General features: G+C 51.2%; 1 long non-coding RNA gene across 2 annotated transcripts in view; it reads right to left on the reverse strand.

Moving 5' to 3' along the window:
* The window catches only part of LOC145723592 (uncharacterized), a 48,973-nt gene that overhangs the window by 14,687 nt on the left and 18,486 nt on the right, over window positions 1-15,800 (reverse strand). Inside the window, exon 4 of one of the 2 annotated variants that reach the window (XR_014148806.1) lies at window positions 6,110-6,354. The exons of the other annotated variant lie outside the window; for it this stretch is intronic. This is a non-coding gene — a long non-coding RNA (uncharacterized LOC145723592). Of the gene's footprint in view, window positions 1-6,109; window positions 6,355-15,800 lie in introns of those variants that run through there. 2 annotated transcript variants of the gene reach the window in all.

Raw genomic sequence — 15,800 nt, forward strand, 5'->3', positions numbered from 1 at the left:
TTCCCAGGACAATTAAAGTTACTTAATTATTAAAAACTGTGTGTGCTGCCCAGAGAGAAAGCAGCAGCGGGGCCCGGCTCCCACAGCCCCCCACAGGAGTGACCGGACACTCTGTGGGAACTCGGCTCCTTTCCCTCACCATTGTAATTCTTTCAATATAATCTCTGAAAATCCCCTCGCCGACCCCTCCCACCCGAGCAGGAATGATTTAGAGGCTGCTTCCCAGCTGATAGCCGCCTGCAGGCTCCTACCCGCTGGGAGGCCGGACTCCAGCTACTCCAGGCCGGGCCAGGGGGCCAGGGCGGCAGCAGGGCCTCCGCCGGGGGATTCGTGCTGGAGCAAGGCCCTTCTGGCCCAAGGGAATTGGAAAATGCTTAGCCCTTGGTTATGAGTGGGTTCCTCTTGACCCCACTCTTCCTCAGGCCTTCTGCCTCACAACAGTAGGACATGTCATCCCACACCCTGAAAATGGGTAGAGGGGAAGGAGGAGGGGTGCCAGGGCCAAGCTGCATTTGCAGCAGACATTCCCAAGAGCAGATACTAGTTCATAACAGAACCTGTTTTCAAGAAGTTTCGTTGGTTGTGGGCCTGGTTCTGCCATTAACACCCCAGAGAGACCTTGGGCAAGTCACTCCCCTAATTCTGAGTCTTGGCTTCATAGTCCAGGGCATCCTGCAATCTCTAGGGGACTTCAGGTCCTGATTCTTTGATGAGTCTAATACTTAACCTAGAAAGGAAAACTCCAATTTTCCATTCCACTTTCTATTCTCATTCATTCAATCATTCATTCATTCAGCAAGCACCCACTCTGTTTTGGGCACTGTCCTTGCTCTAGGGACAGAGAAGAGAGGCAACATTCTCAAATCCTAGCCATCATCTTGCACACAGAAGGAAACGGAGACCAAGAAGGGGTCCCCCAGAAAGTCACATCGAGACAGGGGAGAACCCAGTCTCCTGACCCCCAGCCCAGGAGCCTTCAACAGGTTGCTGCCAGCTAAACCTGCTTCAATTCCTTTGCTTTCTCCCCTTCTGATCTATTTAGCTCCTTCCCACCCCAACTCCCTCCCTGGGCTCCAAGTCTCCAAGGAAGCATCGCCCATTAGAAACATGCTGGCCACAGATGAATGCGAGCCACATATATCATTTATATTTGCTATTAGCCATGTTGTTAAAAGTTTTTTTTTTTAAGTGCCGTTTATTTTAATGATATATTTTATTTAACCAATATATCCAAAAATCATAATTTCAGCTTGTAATAAATATAAACATGTATTAATTAATAAGATATTTGACATTTTAAAAATTAAATGTTCCAAATCCAGGGAACATTTGACATTTACAGTACATCCCAGTCGGGTTGGCCATATTTCAAATGTCCGATAGCCACCCATGGCCAGTGGTTACTATCCTGGGCAGCACAAGGAGTAAGGTCCCTCTCCTCTGTAACCCTCCATCACTCCTCAATAGTCAATACAATCCAGGAAGAAAAGTGTGGGATTCGTGCACACAGCTTGGCTGCGGAAGTCCGCCCCACACTTTCCCCAGTACACTGACACCGTGGAATACTATGGAACCGAGAAAGAAAAAATATCTATCAGTAAGGGCAAAGGGCAAAATGGAAACAGTGTATGTGGAACTCTGCCCCTGCAGGGAATCTGTGTATTTGCTTGTCTGTGCACAAACTATCTCTGGAAGGGTTCCTAAGAACTAAAACCTCGGTACTGGATGGATGGAGGGCAGAGGGGGCCGTGGGGCGCTCACTGCATGTGTATCTTAACACTTTGGAATTCCGAAACATGGGGATGTATCACTCATTCAAAATTGAAAATCAAAACTCTTCGGTTAATGGGCGCCCTCGGGCACAGCACTGGTCCCCGCTCCTCGTGGCAGTGCACGGGCAGGAGCAAATGCAGGTCCCTGTTGTTCCTGCTGCTCCACAATAGGAAGAGGGAGGCTTGGCAGAGGCCCAGGGCAGGAAGACATGGTATCAAGTGACTTTAAAGGGCTCTTTTGTTTCCAGAAAGGCAGCGGTTTCCACCCTGCATCCCTGCCCCCCTCTTGGAGCCTGCTGTCTCTGGGATCCCTCCACCACCTGCTACGAGAGCATCATCTCCCTCCCCCCCGCCCCACGCAAGAGCCTCTGGGTTTGAGGTGCAGAGGGGAGGGAGGTGCTGGCTGGGAAGGAGCGTCATCCTCTCTTCCCAAAGGATGTCATTCATTCCCAGATGTCATTTCCAGAGGCATGATGCCACCCCACCAGCTGCCCTGTAATCCTGGCATCTCCAGCCTGCATATGATACAGAGCGATGGAACGAAGAGAGCAGAGCATGAGCATGGTCGCACGGGTGTGTGTCCGCCTGTGCACATCTGGGGCCACGCTCTGGCATTCACTCACTCGTTCACTGACGCTTTTAACAAATACGAGTTGGGCACCTACTACATTCCAGTCACAGTGCTAGACCCTTGGGATACAGCAGGGACAAGGCAAATGAGATCCTGCCCTCAAGAAGCTTACAGTCCTGCCGCAGAAACAGGCATGAAATTCAAAAATAATTCACTCTGAACTGTTGGTGATAAGCGGAAGGAAAAGTACATGAAATCGGGGCCCATGACCTAGTCTGGGAGGCCAGGGAAGGCTCACTCGAGAACTGGCATTTAAGCCAAGTCAAAGAACTAAATAAATCCAGAGATAATAAGATGTGACAAGTGAGCCTTACATGCAGAGGGTCCCCACTATCAACTTGCTGTGTCCTTGAATAAACCACATCCCCTTTTTAAAGAAGTTTTTTTATTTGAAAAAAATTTTTTTTAAGTTTTGTTTTATTTATTTATTTGAGAGAGAGAGGGAGAGCACAGAGGGAGAGTGAAAGGGAGAAGCAAACTCCCTGCTGAGCAGGGAGCCCTATGTGGGGCTCGATCCCAGGACCTCGAGATCATGACCTGAGCCAAAGGCAGACTCTCAACCGACTGAACCACCCAGGCGCCCCAGAAGTTTTTTTTATTTGAAAATAGATTTAAGCTTAGGTGGCTCAGTCGGTTAAGCTTCTGTCTTCGGCTCAGGTCATGACCTCAGGGTCCTGGGATCGCGCCCCATGTCATCGGGCTCCCTGCTCAGCGGGGGAGCCTGCTTCTCCCTTTCCCCTCTGCTCCTGCTATCTCTCTTTCTCTCTCTCAAATAAATAAATAAAATCTTAAAAAAAAAGAAAAAGACTAAAAAAAAAAAGAAATTTAAAATTTCAAAAAAGTGTAAAAATAAAATTAATATAAAAACATGCATATGTTTTTGACGCAGCTGATTCACTATTGTTAACATTTTACCCCATTGGCTTTGTCAGTTGTTTCTTCTCTCTCTCTCTCTCTCACTTTCTTTCTCAACAAGGTGACAGTGCCTAACATGCACCATGGCCCTTCAGGACTAAACCCTTCAGAAGCCCATCCCTTTCTGGGCTCAGCATGGGAAGGTGGCCCCTGTCCTCTCTCCCCAGGGCAGCTACGAGGAGCGCGTGAAAGCCTGTGTGAGCACATCCCAGGCACGTGGAGTAAAATCATTACTATCTTCTTGCTGAGCACTTCTCGGGCTTTAGAAATGAAAACTCTGGTTTTCCCAGAGAAACACCCAAGGCCCCAGTTCCTCCAGAAGACAACCTGCTCTTCAGCCAGGCCGGGGGTGGGGGTGCGATGGGGGTACGTCGGGGGGGCGGTCAGCAGCGCTGCTCCACGCACCCTCCTCTCGGCTAGGCCCTGGTGAGGACGTTTCTGGCTGACCAGCTCTCCCCACAGCTTAGGGAAAGCATCTCGAGGCAACTGTGCCTGGCACAGACAATGCTCCCCCACCCCAGGGAAGGGCTCCTTCTCCCTGATGAAATGGAACAGAGCCAGCCCAGAACCCCTCTCCTGGCTGCTCAGCCCTGCATTCAGGAGCACAATAGTGTTGGTCCTCTCAGCAGGTTTTGTAGAGCCGTTCCCTTAATGAGAACGATAAATTCACAAGAAAAGGCCAGTTGCCAAGAGCAAGGAAGTGCTGCCCGGGCCTCACTGGCCCCCGGGGACCACCCCTCTGAGCGGGGGGACCTACAGAACCAACAACCGGACAGGGCCCGGGCCCCGACTACTGAGCCATACGTCTGGGCTCAGAGCCTGGCGATGGGTACTTTTAAAAGCTTCCCAGGTGACCATCTGTCAGTTTAGCAACCACTGGCCTCGCTACCCTCAGATCCTTCCAGAGCTGAGACCCCTCGATGGTGTGACCGGGCAGAGACCTCGAGGTCGAGGACCTGCGGCTGGCGGGCCCACGTGCACGGCGAAACTTCAGGCCCTTTGCTCGCGGCCCACGAACTTGAGATGGAAGGGCGTGCAAGGATGTCCTGCAGCGTCTCCCGTCCTTGGTTTACCCAACCACCTCTGCTATAGGCAGAGTTTCTACAAGTTTTCTCCGAGTGGGCGGCGAGCGGTAGAAGAAAATCAGTGAAGCAGCCGAGTTCTGCTCTGCTGTGCTGATGAAAGCTGGCTTCTGGCGTGGGCCGCTCGCTGGAGCACAGCTGTGGGCAAGGCCAGCTGCGGGGGACGGCCCCTGGTGGGCCAGCTGCCCAGCTCCTGCCTCCTTCAGCCCTCCCGGCGGCAGGCCTGGGCCTTCCCCTCCGGCTGCCCTGCAAGCTTCTCCCCCTCCCCCGCCCTCGCCCCAACACCCCTCCCCCCCATCTGTATGGCCAGCTTATTTTCTTTTACTCTAGTTACCCACACCCCTCAATGGGGTCACCCTGCCCCACGCTGGGGGCTTCTTGAGTTTCTAGGCAAACACTGGGACCCTGGGGCCCTGCAACCTTATCCCTCCCATCATTAAACACTGGACTCCCAGGGGGCCCAAACTGTGTCAGAGTGGGCCCCCACCTCCCCTTCCCCCCCTCCCCCGCACTCAGCACTGCCCTAGGCAGAGAGCAGGCACTCAGGACTCGAGGGAGGGAGGGAGGGAGGGAGGAAGGAAGGAAGGCTGCAATAAATCTGCAATAAAATCCAGTTCTTAATTGACCCACTGCATCAGACCTCTCCCCATGGCCTGTTCCAGGAAAGCTCCTGGGTCGAACCCAGTCCAGAGCGCCTTCCTCTCCCATCCCCAGTTCTCCGGGACTTCTCCTGTGCGGGGAGAGTCTCTGAACTACGCCGAGGCCGTGAACTAAGTGGATTTTATGAAGATGCACCACACGTGAGAAGCCACCCACACAGCACAACTGAACAACTGAACGGAAAGAAAAAACATCTCTGAACGTCCAAAGCTGGCCTCTTCCTCAAACCCTGGAGGCAAAAGCCACCTCCTCAAGGAAGGTTCCCTGGATTTCTCCAGCTGGAAGTGATTCCTCCTCTATCCCTACACAGCACCGTTCCCATCCTTCTTTCACTGACCCTGTGAGATCACCATTACTACACACATGACAGGTGATGTAAGGAGGCTTTGCAGCCAGACTGTCCCAAGTTCAAATGCCACATCTCCCTCTATGAGCCATGCAATTGTGGAGGAGGAGCGTGGCCCTTCTTACCCTCGGTTTCTTCATGTATGAAATCAGAATAACGACATGCCCTTTATGACTTTTTCCCTGCCTACGTGGGGATGCCATGTCACACATGCAGCCCCACACATCCCCCACACATCTGCCACGCTCTGCCCCCTCTTAACTGGGGCGGGGGGACCCATGGGAGCTGGGGTCCTCGACTCAGGCGTGTTTGCCACGGGAGATCCCATCTGGAGGCTTCCCGCAAAGTCACCCTTGCGAATTCCTCCAGCCTCCTCACCACCCACAAGGCACACTCCATCTGGGAGAAAAGCCTGAGGAAAGGGATCACATGGAATTCATCTGTCTTCCAGTCCCGGAAACTCAGGGGCCTTGGCAGGGGGCTGCTTAGCACAAGCAGGAACGGCCCCCGGCTGAGGATGCTCAGGCCTCCACCCAGAACGGGGCTGAGAACCGACGTGGGCAGCCCCTGTCAAGTGCCTGGGGCTGCGGAGCTTACCAAGTACTTCCACCTCCAGTACTTGCTGGGGTCCTCATAGCCACCCATGAAGTTGCCTAAATTGGAATCATTATTGTCGTCATTTTACAAAACAAGAAACCGAGGCTCAGGGCAGGGAGAGAAACGTTTTATCTCTGCAGCATCTAGAGGAGGTAGATCCGGTCGTTGGTATCAGGAACTTGCTCAGGACTTCCCCTCTGCCCTCCGAAGGGGACACTGAGAGCTTCTTCACCTGAAGACTTCCTCACGTCACTTTAAGGACGTCCTTTTTCCTCCTGCCGATTTCCACTCTTGATGAAGCGGGCCCGTGGCATGTTCACCCCCCAAATCCTCAAAGACTGCTCCCCACAGCTATAAAAAATAAAACATGATAGAGCTAGAGAGGCAGGAGGAAATGGCACCCCGGAAACCAAGAGAGCACCCAGAGGAGGGAGGAGGCTGCTTCGGCGGCACGGAGCTGCTGGCCCCGCTGAGGAGGGAGGCGTGCCCACCAGAGGCGGCAGGAGTCGTGCCCTGCATGTTCGATCCGTCACTTTTGAGCGGGTTCGAGGCGATAGCAAGGACCTGGCAAGGGTCAGATCCAAAAAGGCAAGGCAACCGGAGCTGGGAGAGCAAAGGCCAGGTCAGGTGGAGCGAGAGTGGGTGTGGAGAGTAAGATCAGGAAGCCTGAGGGCGGTGGGGCTCCCTTCTGTGGTGTTTGTGTGGGTCTGAGGACAGGTGTGGTGGTCACAGGGGCCCCCGCAGGGTGGGGCGCTCCTGGCCGCAGTTTCCTTTTCTGGCTGACTCAGGGGTGACACTGGGCTCCTTTGCTTGCCCGCACATGAACTGAAAGGCTTCCGATTCTCCTTCTCTAGACCAGCGGGGGCTGGGTCACATCCAGATTCCCAGCACGGCAGCTGTCCCTGTGCTGTGTCCTTTGCCCACCCCCACCCCCCATCCAGCAAGAAGAGCAGTTCACTCCTGTGGTACTACTGGGGAAACTGAGGCATGTGGCAGTAAAGTACTTTCCTAAGTCTCACAGTTCTTAAGTGCAAGAGTCCAGTCCTACCTGGCTGCACATCTCAGAAAGTTTCTCTGCATTGTGCCACTTCCCAAGCTTACAGTGAAGCTCCACCCAGAGCATTAAGCCCCTGGGGTCGTTTTCTTGAAAAAGTTCACCACGGATATGTCAACAGAGAACTAAAAGGGACCAGTGATACGGGAAGGTTCTCTCTCTTTCCCTAGCCCAAAGAGAATAAACACTAACGCTGAGGGCAGTGGTGCAGAAAGCCGTTTGCCCAAATGTCCTTGCCAGAGACAAACAGATAAACCTTTCTGCAAGTTTGGTTACATATTAACTCAGCACCCAAGGGCGCTATCCCATACGAGCAAGACAAAGTCCTTGCCTTTAGCTTTGAACTGAGCAAAAAGGAGGCCCAGCAAGCATCCAGCCACTTTCCGGCCATACTGAGGAGTGGCCAGAGCCCCCAGAGCTGGGGTCCGTCCCCCTCCATCGTGGAGTTGCATTCGGGCACGGCATACGAACGCACACTGCTGGCCTGGATGAGCAAAGAGAGCTCAAGCCTCGTGTCAAGCTGCAAGTCTCCTGAGCCTCAGGAGAACTGAAATCACACCCCGTGCCTGCTCTGTGCTGTGCCTCCCTCTGCCCACACCCATATGGTGTCACCCACTCTCCCCTCTGGTCTCACCCACTGGGACCAGGCAGAGCCCAGAGGCATGGCTGCCTGCTTTGGATGAGAGCCACCTCTCCCATATGTATCAGTTTCTGCTATCTCTCCTGTCACCCACAGGCTGGCTGAGAGCCACAGCGCCCTGAGCCTGTGACCACTGTGACCGGTAGACACAGTGGGATGGTCGCAGGGGAGCAGGGCAGCGACACATCTCACTGGAGCTGAAGGAGGGCTTCGGCCATTTCCTAAACATGCTGACATCTCAATTCTCAGCCTAGGTGCCAACTTGCCTTTCCAACTGGGTGGTAAAAATAAATGACATATCTGGAAGCCTACTTCCGCTCCTTCACTAATCCCCCACTACTCCGTGTTATGTTAAAATCCTAAGAAGTAGAACACTGGTGTTCTACCCACCTATCAGAGCAGATGAGCAATAAAAAGAAAAACCAATAAACAAACAGACCAAAAAATGATGTCTTCCTCTTAGGCAGTTAACAGTGTAGGCAGGACTATAACTTTCAGGCTGATAACCCCAACACAGGCCTGGAAGCTAAAGTAAACCAGATGATGGGCCCCAAAGAAACTAAACAGGCAGCAGGACCTCTCCTGTCCATACTCACCAAGCAAGTCATGCGACTGTCTGCAAATACACTCTCACTCCAGTCACTCTCGCTAGACCTCAGGACCAAAGGCCACCCCAAATCCCCCACCCTCTTTCATGTCTCAAAGCCTCCATCGAGAAGGCCCTTCTCTTCCCTCACCTGGCTCATGCCCACATAAGCTCAATGCCACCCCCTCGGTGAAGCCTCTTCTGACCTACCCAGCCCTGAACTTCCATCAGAACTGATTATCGCTCACCCTTACCATCTCCTATTTTGAGCATAGCTATTTGATAGCACTTACCACATTTTGTTGTACTTAGTTCCTTTAAAAATCAGACTTTTAGGAGACTGCAAATTTTTTTCTAAACAGGAATGATATTGTATGAATCTCAAGCCTGCCTTATAATAGCTGCTCAGCAAATGTTTATTGAATGGTCCAGTGAATGACAGGATAAAATACCTTTATAATTACAAAGTACAGTTGATCTTTGAACAATGGAGGAGTTAGGCACTGCCTCCCCTCGAAGACAAAAATCTGAGTATAATTTTTGACTCCCCCAAATCTTAAGTACTAAGAGTCTTACTGTTGACCGGAAGCCTTACCGATGACACAAACAGTCGATCTACACATATTCTGTGTGTTATATCTGTTACATACTGTATTCTTACAATAAAGTAAGCTGAAGGAAGAAAATGTTATTAAGAAAATCATAAGGGGGCGCCTGGGTGGCTCAGTTGGTTAAGCGACTGCCTTCGGCTCAGGTCATGATCCCGGAGTCCTGGGATCGAGTCCCACGTCGGGCTCGATCCCGGAGTCCTGGGATCGAGTCCCACGTCGGGCTCCCTGCTCAGCAGGGAGTCTGCTTCTCCCTCTGACCCTATCCCCTCTCATGCTGTTTCTCTCTCTCAAATAAATAAATAAAAAATTTTTTAAAAAAAGAAAATCATAAGGAAGAGAAAATACATTTACAGTACGGTACTGTATCTACTGAAAAAAAAATCTGCATATATGCGGAACCATGCTGTTTAAACCCGTGTTATTCCAGGGTCAGCTGTACTTTATGTGCTCTCCCAGCATCCCCCCATGGGAAAGAACAAATATCATTATCCCCATTTTATAGATGAGAGCAAGGCCAGGCCACAAGGCTCAGTCTCACTCAACTAATGTTTATTGTATGCAAGCTTCAGTCTAGAGTTGGGTTTCTCAAACTGTAACGTGCACACAAATTTCCTGGGGAGTTTGGTCAAATGCAGATTCAGTCTGTCTAGCATGGAACCCAAGATTCTGCATTTCTAACAAGCTCCAGGTGACTCCCATGCTGCTGGTGCAAGAGTCTCACTTGAGTCTCACCTACCTAGCAGCAGGGCAGCTGAGAGAAAAAAAACCCATCCAATTAGCTTGAGTACAGAGCAGGATCTAAAGTCTTCTTTAAGAGCTTAGGAAGGAGAAAAGATAGAAAGCATTATGCCCATTTTACAGCTAGGGAAGCCAAGGGTCGGAGAGACATGACTTCTCCAAGGTCTAATCCAACCCTTGGAGGCCAGTTTGGTGCTGCCTTGAGTGGCTCCCACTGCATTGCATGCCAGGAAGCTTCAGAGATGAAGGCACCCGTCCCTCGCTCAGGAAGACGACAGGAGAGACACAAGTGCACGGGGAACTCTAACACAAAGTTGACTGAGAGAAGAGCGTCCAGAAGCAGGTGAACACGTGCCAGCCAGATTTTACCCCCCAAAATGTGCCACATCTTTGTTTTCTCCCCACAGCCCAATTAGACTGCAGATGGGGGTCTTCTTCCATCAACCCAATCCCTTTAAAAGAAAGAAAGAAAGAGGGGGGGGAAAGAAAAAAACAGTGGCTTTAGGATTTTTCTTTTAAGCCCTGAACCTCTTCAGTGGAAAGTGCTGCCCTTCCGACCTGTTGATGTAATTGCCATAATTGAAGATTCCAGGCCCCCATGTGGGTGGACAGGGCCCCATTCATCCATCGGGTCAGCGAAGTGTAAACCTGCTGAGTCCTTCAGATGCCCCGGCCCTCCGCCTCCCCCTCCCACCCCCCTTCAGCCCTGCAGGCTGGGCTCCCCGCGACGCCAGGGCAGCCAGGCCCAGGCTACTCCCTCTCTTGCTCTGGGAACGGTGCCTAATTAAGGGGTCTGTTCTCATCTCCATGGGGCCCGACTTAAGGCCTCCTGACAGTAATGAGAGCCACACGTGTGGGGGTGGGGGACGGAAAGGCCAGCCCCCCTGCCGTCTTAGCACCCTATTAAACAGCAAGTCACATACACACGCGCGCGCGCACGCACGCACATTGCAATTCTGCAGTAATCACCATCCTATCTTCAGAGCTCCCGGAGCTGCTCCAGTTCTGAAAGAGGAAGGAACCGAAGAGAAGAAATAACTTGCCCAAGGGCATATGGTGACGCTGGACTCAGGTGTCCTGTTGCACCTCGCAGCACAGACTTCCCCTTCGAGGGTGGGGCTCTCTACTGCAGCCCCAGGGGAGCAGATATGAGGGAGGAGGGGGGGAGACAGACTCCCAACTCGATATTCTGGAGCAGCCAGTTTCAGAGGGCTGGCCAGCCGCAGAGCAGAAAGGAGCAGTTAGCTGGGGCTGGGGCTGTTGGCGGCTCCGAGACACCCTTTGATCCTCCGACAAAGGCAACCTCAGAGTGGGACATTCATGGCTGCAGGTGGATCCGTGCCTAATCCCGGTCCTCCTGGTGTGAAAAGGAGCCAGTCTTGGTAGCCCTCTCCTGCATTCTTTGTGTCCCGGTCTAAGCTCCTCCCCGGCCCCCTCCCCCACGCCCTCTCTCCCTGCCTACTCTCCCCCTGGAGCCCCGGAGCGCCCGAACACGCTGCTCGGCAACCCATTCCTTCCGCCTCCCAGACGGAGGAACTTGGCACAGCACCCAGCACATAGTTGGTTCTCAGTAAATACTCATGAAATCTAATAAAAGTCGATGTTTGCTCCAATTCTAAATCATGTTAGTGCATGGCTTTAATTGAAGCTTTGCTGAGAGAGGGAGCCCTGAGGTGGGGTAAAGCAGAAATGCTGAAAATCATGTGGAAGAAACGTCAAAGATACTGGCTCATTAATAAAGACAGTGAATGAAAGGGACAGAATATTCAGTTGTGGTTAACTCCAAATCCATGGCACAGTAGTGAATCCCAAGAAAAAAAGCCAGCAACATCCTGGGTACTAACAATAGAATCTGGAGACCCAGGGTTCTTCCCGAAGCCCCCTCCCAGCATCTCTACTCCCATATTTCCTCTTTCCACCTCCCAAGCCTCTGTGAACACTAGGTATGGACTGATGGGTCCTACCACTTGTATCATGTGACACTCCTGCCCAAAAGCCTTCAACGGCTCCTTATTTCCTCTGCGTGAAATCTGCACTGGACCTCCTCAGTCTGGCTCAGCCTTAACTCAGTACCATAATTTTCCACTGTTCTCTAGAGCACTTCTTCCCTTTTAATTGGGTTGGTCCCCTCCCCCAGCCCAGACAGTGTAGGAGAGGGGGTGGGGTAAAGATGACATTTGGGGCCAGAAGACCCAGGTGTGAGTCCCAGATCCAACCCATTGGAACTCTCTGAACCTAGTTTCCCATGGCTAAAACAGGGAAGATAATAATAGGCACTCGTGGGCTTGGTGTGAAGATTAAGGGGTATAATGGATGTTAAAATACTTTACAAATTGTAAAGGGCTAAAGGAATGACAATTGTTCATATCTACTCACAGTTATTCCCACCTCCAACACTGCCTTTGATCTCCTGACTCTTGGGCTCAGTCACACCCAACTCAGGCCCTGTCACCTGCAGAGAATTGTCCTGCTGACTTAAGTTCTTGCTGGAGTCCTAGCTCTCAAGGCCTCACCCCCAAAGTGTCTTGATTTGTTCACTCTGTCTTGCACATGTTAGCCTTAGAACTCCAAGCATTTGGTTATTCCCTTGTAGGTAATATCATACAAAAATTTAGGTTGCTTACAATTAAAAAACAAATATGCTTATAATAGCAAAGCTCAAGAAACAAGTGGAGGGGAAAATCCCAAACGTCACTGAGGAAAGAAAGGTGCAATTATGGTAGACAGCCAGGTTAGCGGGCTGCTGCAGTAGGGTACCCTGGGGAGTAAACCTGATTTTCTCTTCTTCACGCTGCTATGGAGAAGGGACTTATACGCTGCAGCCCACAAAAGGGGAGGCTTGGGGTGGAACTTTCCCAGCTCTCTTCCTGGGGAGGAGGGTAGCTAATGAGATTGGTGAGCACCACATTTACCAGGAGGTGGTCACTGAATCAGGGGGCACTGTGATGCAGTCCTTACCTTTTGCACCTTGGTCTCATGCCTGTTCTCTGCCCCCTCCCAGACTTCTGTCCTCAGCCACCTGCACAGGGACTCACCCCTCGATGCCCACCACCACCACCACCAAGCAGGACGGTTGCCAGTCTCCTGCTGCTACCACTCTCCCAGCTTTCTAGAAGCAAGCTCACAGTCTTTCCTTGCAGTAGCTTAAACACATGGACTCAGGGTCTGCTTGGGCGAACAGGCAGGTCCCAAAGTCTAGCACAGGGAAGAAGCCAGAAGTCTCACCTCACTCCCCAATACAGAGGTTAAAGAGAGCCTGCAGTTTTGGAAGCCTACCTCCTCATGAATTACCCTGATACCTGATGCGCCTTTGGCTAGTGGTCCTTGAGCCTGTTTTCAATCTCCCCGAAAGAGGAGAAGAGGTGGTTTCAGAGACCTTTACTTCCCACAAGCACCAAGGTAAACTCTGAGCTCTTGAAGAGCCAAGGTATCATCATCTGATACACAAATGGAACCAAGGCTGAAGTGAAAGAGTTAATATGTCCTGATACAAGGGACATTGAGTGGCCCAGTGGCTGGGGTTCTCAATGATGGTTTAGCAGAAGATGCAAAAAGGACCTTTTTTGTTTTGTAATGACACATAAGAAAAGCTAAGGTCAGGTTTAATTTATAATTCAGTGTAAAGGAACTAAACTCATGTAATGCAAACCTATTTCTTTGTGTTGAGTCTATCAGATACAAGGACAGGGCTAAATTCATTCTCGATCATGTGTTTGGCAAGACACAAATAGCAGATAATTTAGAATTAAACTCATTTACTCCCATATACTACGGAAATAAAAATGGGCATGACCCTTTGATAAACAGTTTGGCAATATGTTCTCAGGTGCTAAGTTGGAGAATGTCTGCTTTAGGATGTGTCAGGCCAGTACATAAAACAGCATGGTTCCAATGCCATCTGGAGCCGGTGCTCAGACAAGCGAATATGGAAGTCTGACCTTGGGAGAGAGGCCCAGAGTTCCATGTACTTATAAATTCATTTATAACTGAGACCTAGAGTTGACCAAAGGACAGTCTATGACATCTTTTTGTCAAATGCAAGGATTGGGTCCTATGTGCCATAACCAATTTTGTCTCAAAACATTTGGGAATCTGGGGCACCTGGGTGGCTCAGTGGGTTAAGCGTCCGCCTCCGGCTCAGGTCATGACCCCAGGGTCCTGGGATTGAGCCCCACAATGGGCTTGCGCAGTGGGGAGCCTGCTTCTCCCTCTGCCCCTCCCCCCAGCTTGTGCACGCACTAGCTCTAAATAAATAACTAAATAAACAAATAAATAAATAAAATCTTAAAAAAAAAGTTTGGGAATCTGCTTTCTTTCGATGTCTCTCCCCGTCTTTTCTTTTCTTTTTTTTTTTTTTTAAGATTTTTATTTATTTATTTGACAGAGAGAGACACAGTGAGAGAGGGAACACAAGCAGGAGGAGTGGGAGAGGGAGAAGCAGGCTTCCCGTGGAGCAGGGAGCCCGATGCGGGACTTGATGCGGGGCTCGATGCGGGGCTCGATGCGGGGCTCGATGCGGGGCTCGATCCCAGGACCCTGGGATCATGACCTGAGCCGAAGGCAGATGCTTAACAACTGAGCCACCCAGGCGCCCCTCTCCCTGTCTTTTCTAAAGAAAGCCTTCATGTAAGGAAGTTGGAAGGCACAGGACAATTCCAAGGAGACCACTGGGGTGAACTGTTTCTCTTACCCGCCCTGCCGCCGCCTGCCTGGGGACGACTGACACTCCCCCTGGAGGCTCCTCTCCAGGTAATCTTCAGCGCAGGAGAGCGAGCCCCACTTCCCCTGGACCACTGGTTGATCTCTTCTTCCCCAGAACTTTCTCAGCCCCCTGGACAGACTTCTCCTCAGGCACAAGTCACACTAGCAACACTAACTGCGACATGGTCTTTATTTCCCCAACACATCACACAGTGCATGGCCTGTAATGAACGAATTCAGAAAATGTCCAATTAATGAATGGATAAGTGAATGAATGAGGGAGCAAATGCATGAATTTAATGCCACCACAGAGTAATTACCTCCCCTTCAGTTTCCCCTAGTTCTTCCAACCCAAACTTGAGGAGACCACGCCTTGCTGTTGGAGACCATTCCCCGTTCTCCTGGTCTTTGTGGTAATCTGTCAGAGACACTGACTGGGAAGCCAGCAGCAGTGAATGAAAGCAGTTCCGCAGATACAACCTCAGGGAGGCCCCCGGTCATCTGCTGAAACCCGGGGAAGATGGTTTTCCCCACCAGACTTGTGGCTCAAAGATTCCCACATTATTGTTGCTGTGGTACCTACGCTGGACAAATGGCACCAGAAACTTCTCTTTCCTGCAGCAAAGCCCTGGTCAGCCAGGTCGGATTTGGGGGAGGGAGAGGGGTGGTGGTGATGGTTTGGTCTTCTCCACACCTACGGGGGGCTGGAAATCCAGTTTGCGAGGTTAACGGTGGATTTTGAATTAAAATACAGTAAGCCTTTCATTCCTTCCAACTCCCATCTTCTGTTCTTGAAGCTGTAAAGAAAGGCCCCCTCGCCCTCCTGCAAGACTGCCGGAGGCTTAGTCAGAACCTTAAGCTGCTGTCATTGGGCTGGAGCACAGTGAGAGTCATCAGTTAGGTGTTTAGAACAGTACGATGTAGGCGGGGCTTGTTGGAAGGTGTCACGGAGGGAAGGCCAAGCAAGCCAGGACCATGAGACCAGCTGGGGCTGTGAGGTCATTTGGCCCAACAGGGAGGCAGCTTTGTTTTCTTAGCCATGACATTCGATGCCCCACCAGTTATTCAATAACCCGAAGTGAGGTGGGTCCTACAAATTCCTGAATCTCCTTGGGGATGGTGGAGGAGGGGCTATGCTTGCCTGATCAAGGGCACCCAGGAGAAGCCAGAGCTGGCCACCTGCCCCCAGGAAGATGGCCAGGGAATCAAAACTCAAGAAGAATATTCAGAACCAAGTAGTATCCCTTCTGCAGAGGGATGAAGAGTGATTCTGCCTCCCATTTAATCCAGACAAGCAGGGCCAGCTCCTAGAGAGGAAAGTGAGACTCATCTGCAGACCCAACTGGCGTTCAAATTCTCAAGTCAAATGAAGCAGCCAATTCTCAGCAAATTTGCCTTAAAAAAAAGAGATGAGGGCTAGGAGTGGAGTTTTTGGTTTGTTGCGGGGGGTGGGGAGGGGAAGTCATT

This window comes from Leptonychotes weddellii, chromosome 1 (assembly GCF_054177405.1).
Source record: "Leptonychotes weddellii isolate Sample4059 chromosome 1, ASM5417740v2, whole genome shotgun sequence".
NCBI classification, from domain to species: Eukaryota; Metazoa; Chordata; class Mammalia; order Carnivora; family Phocidae; genus Leptonychotes; species Leptonychotes weddellii.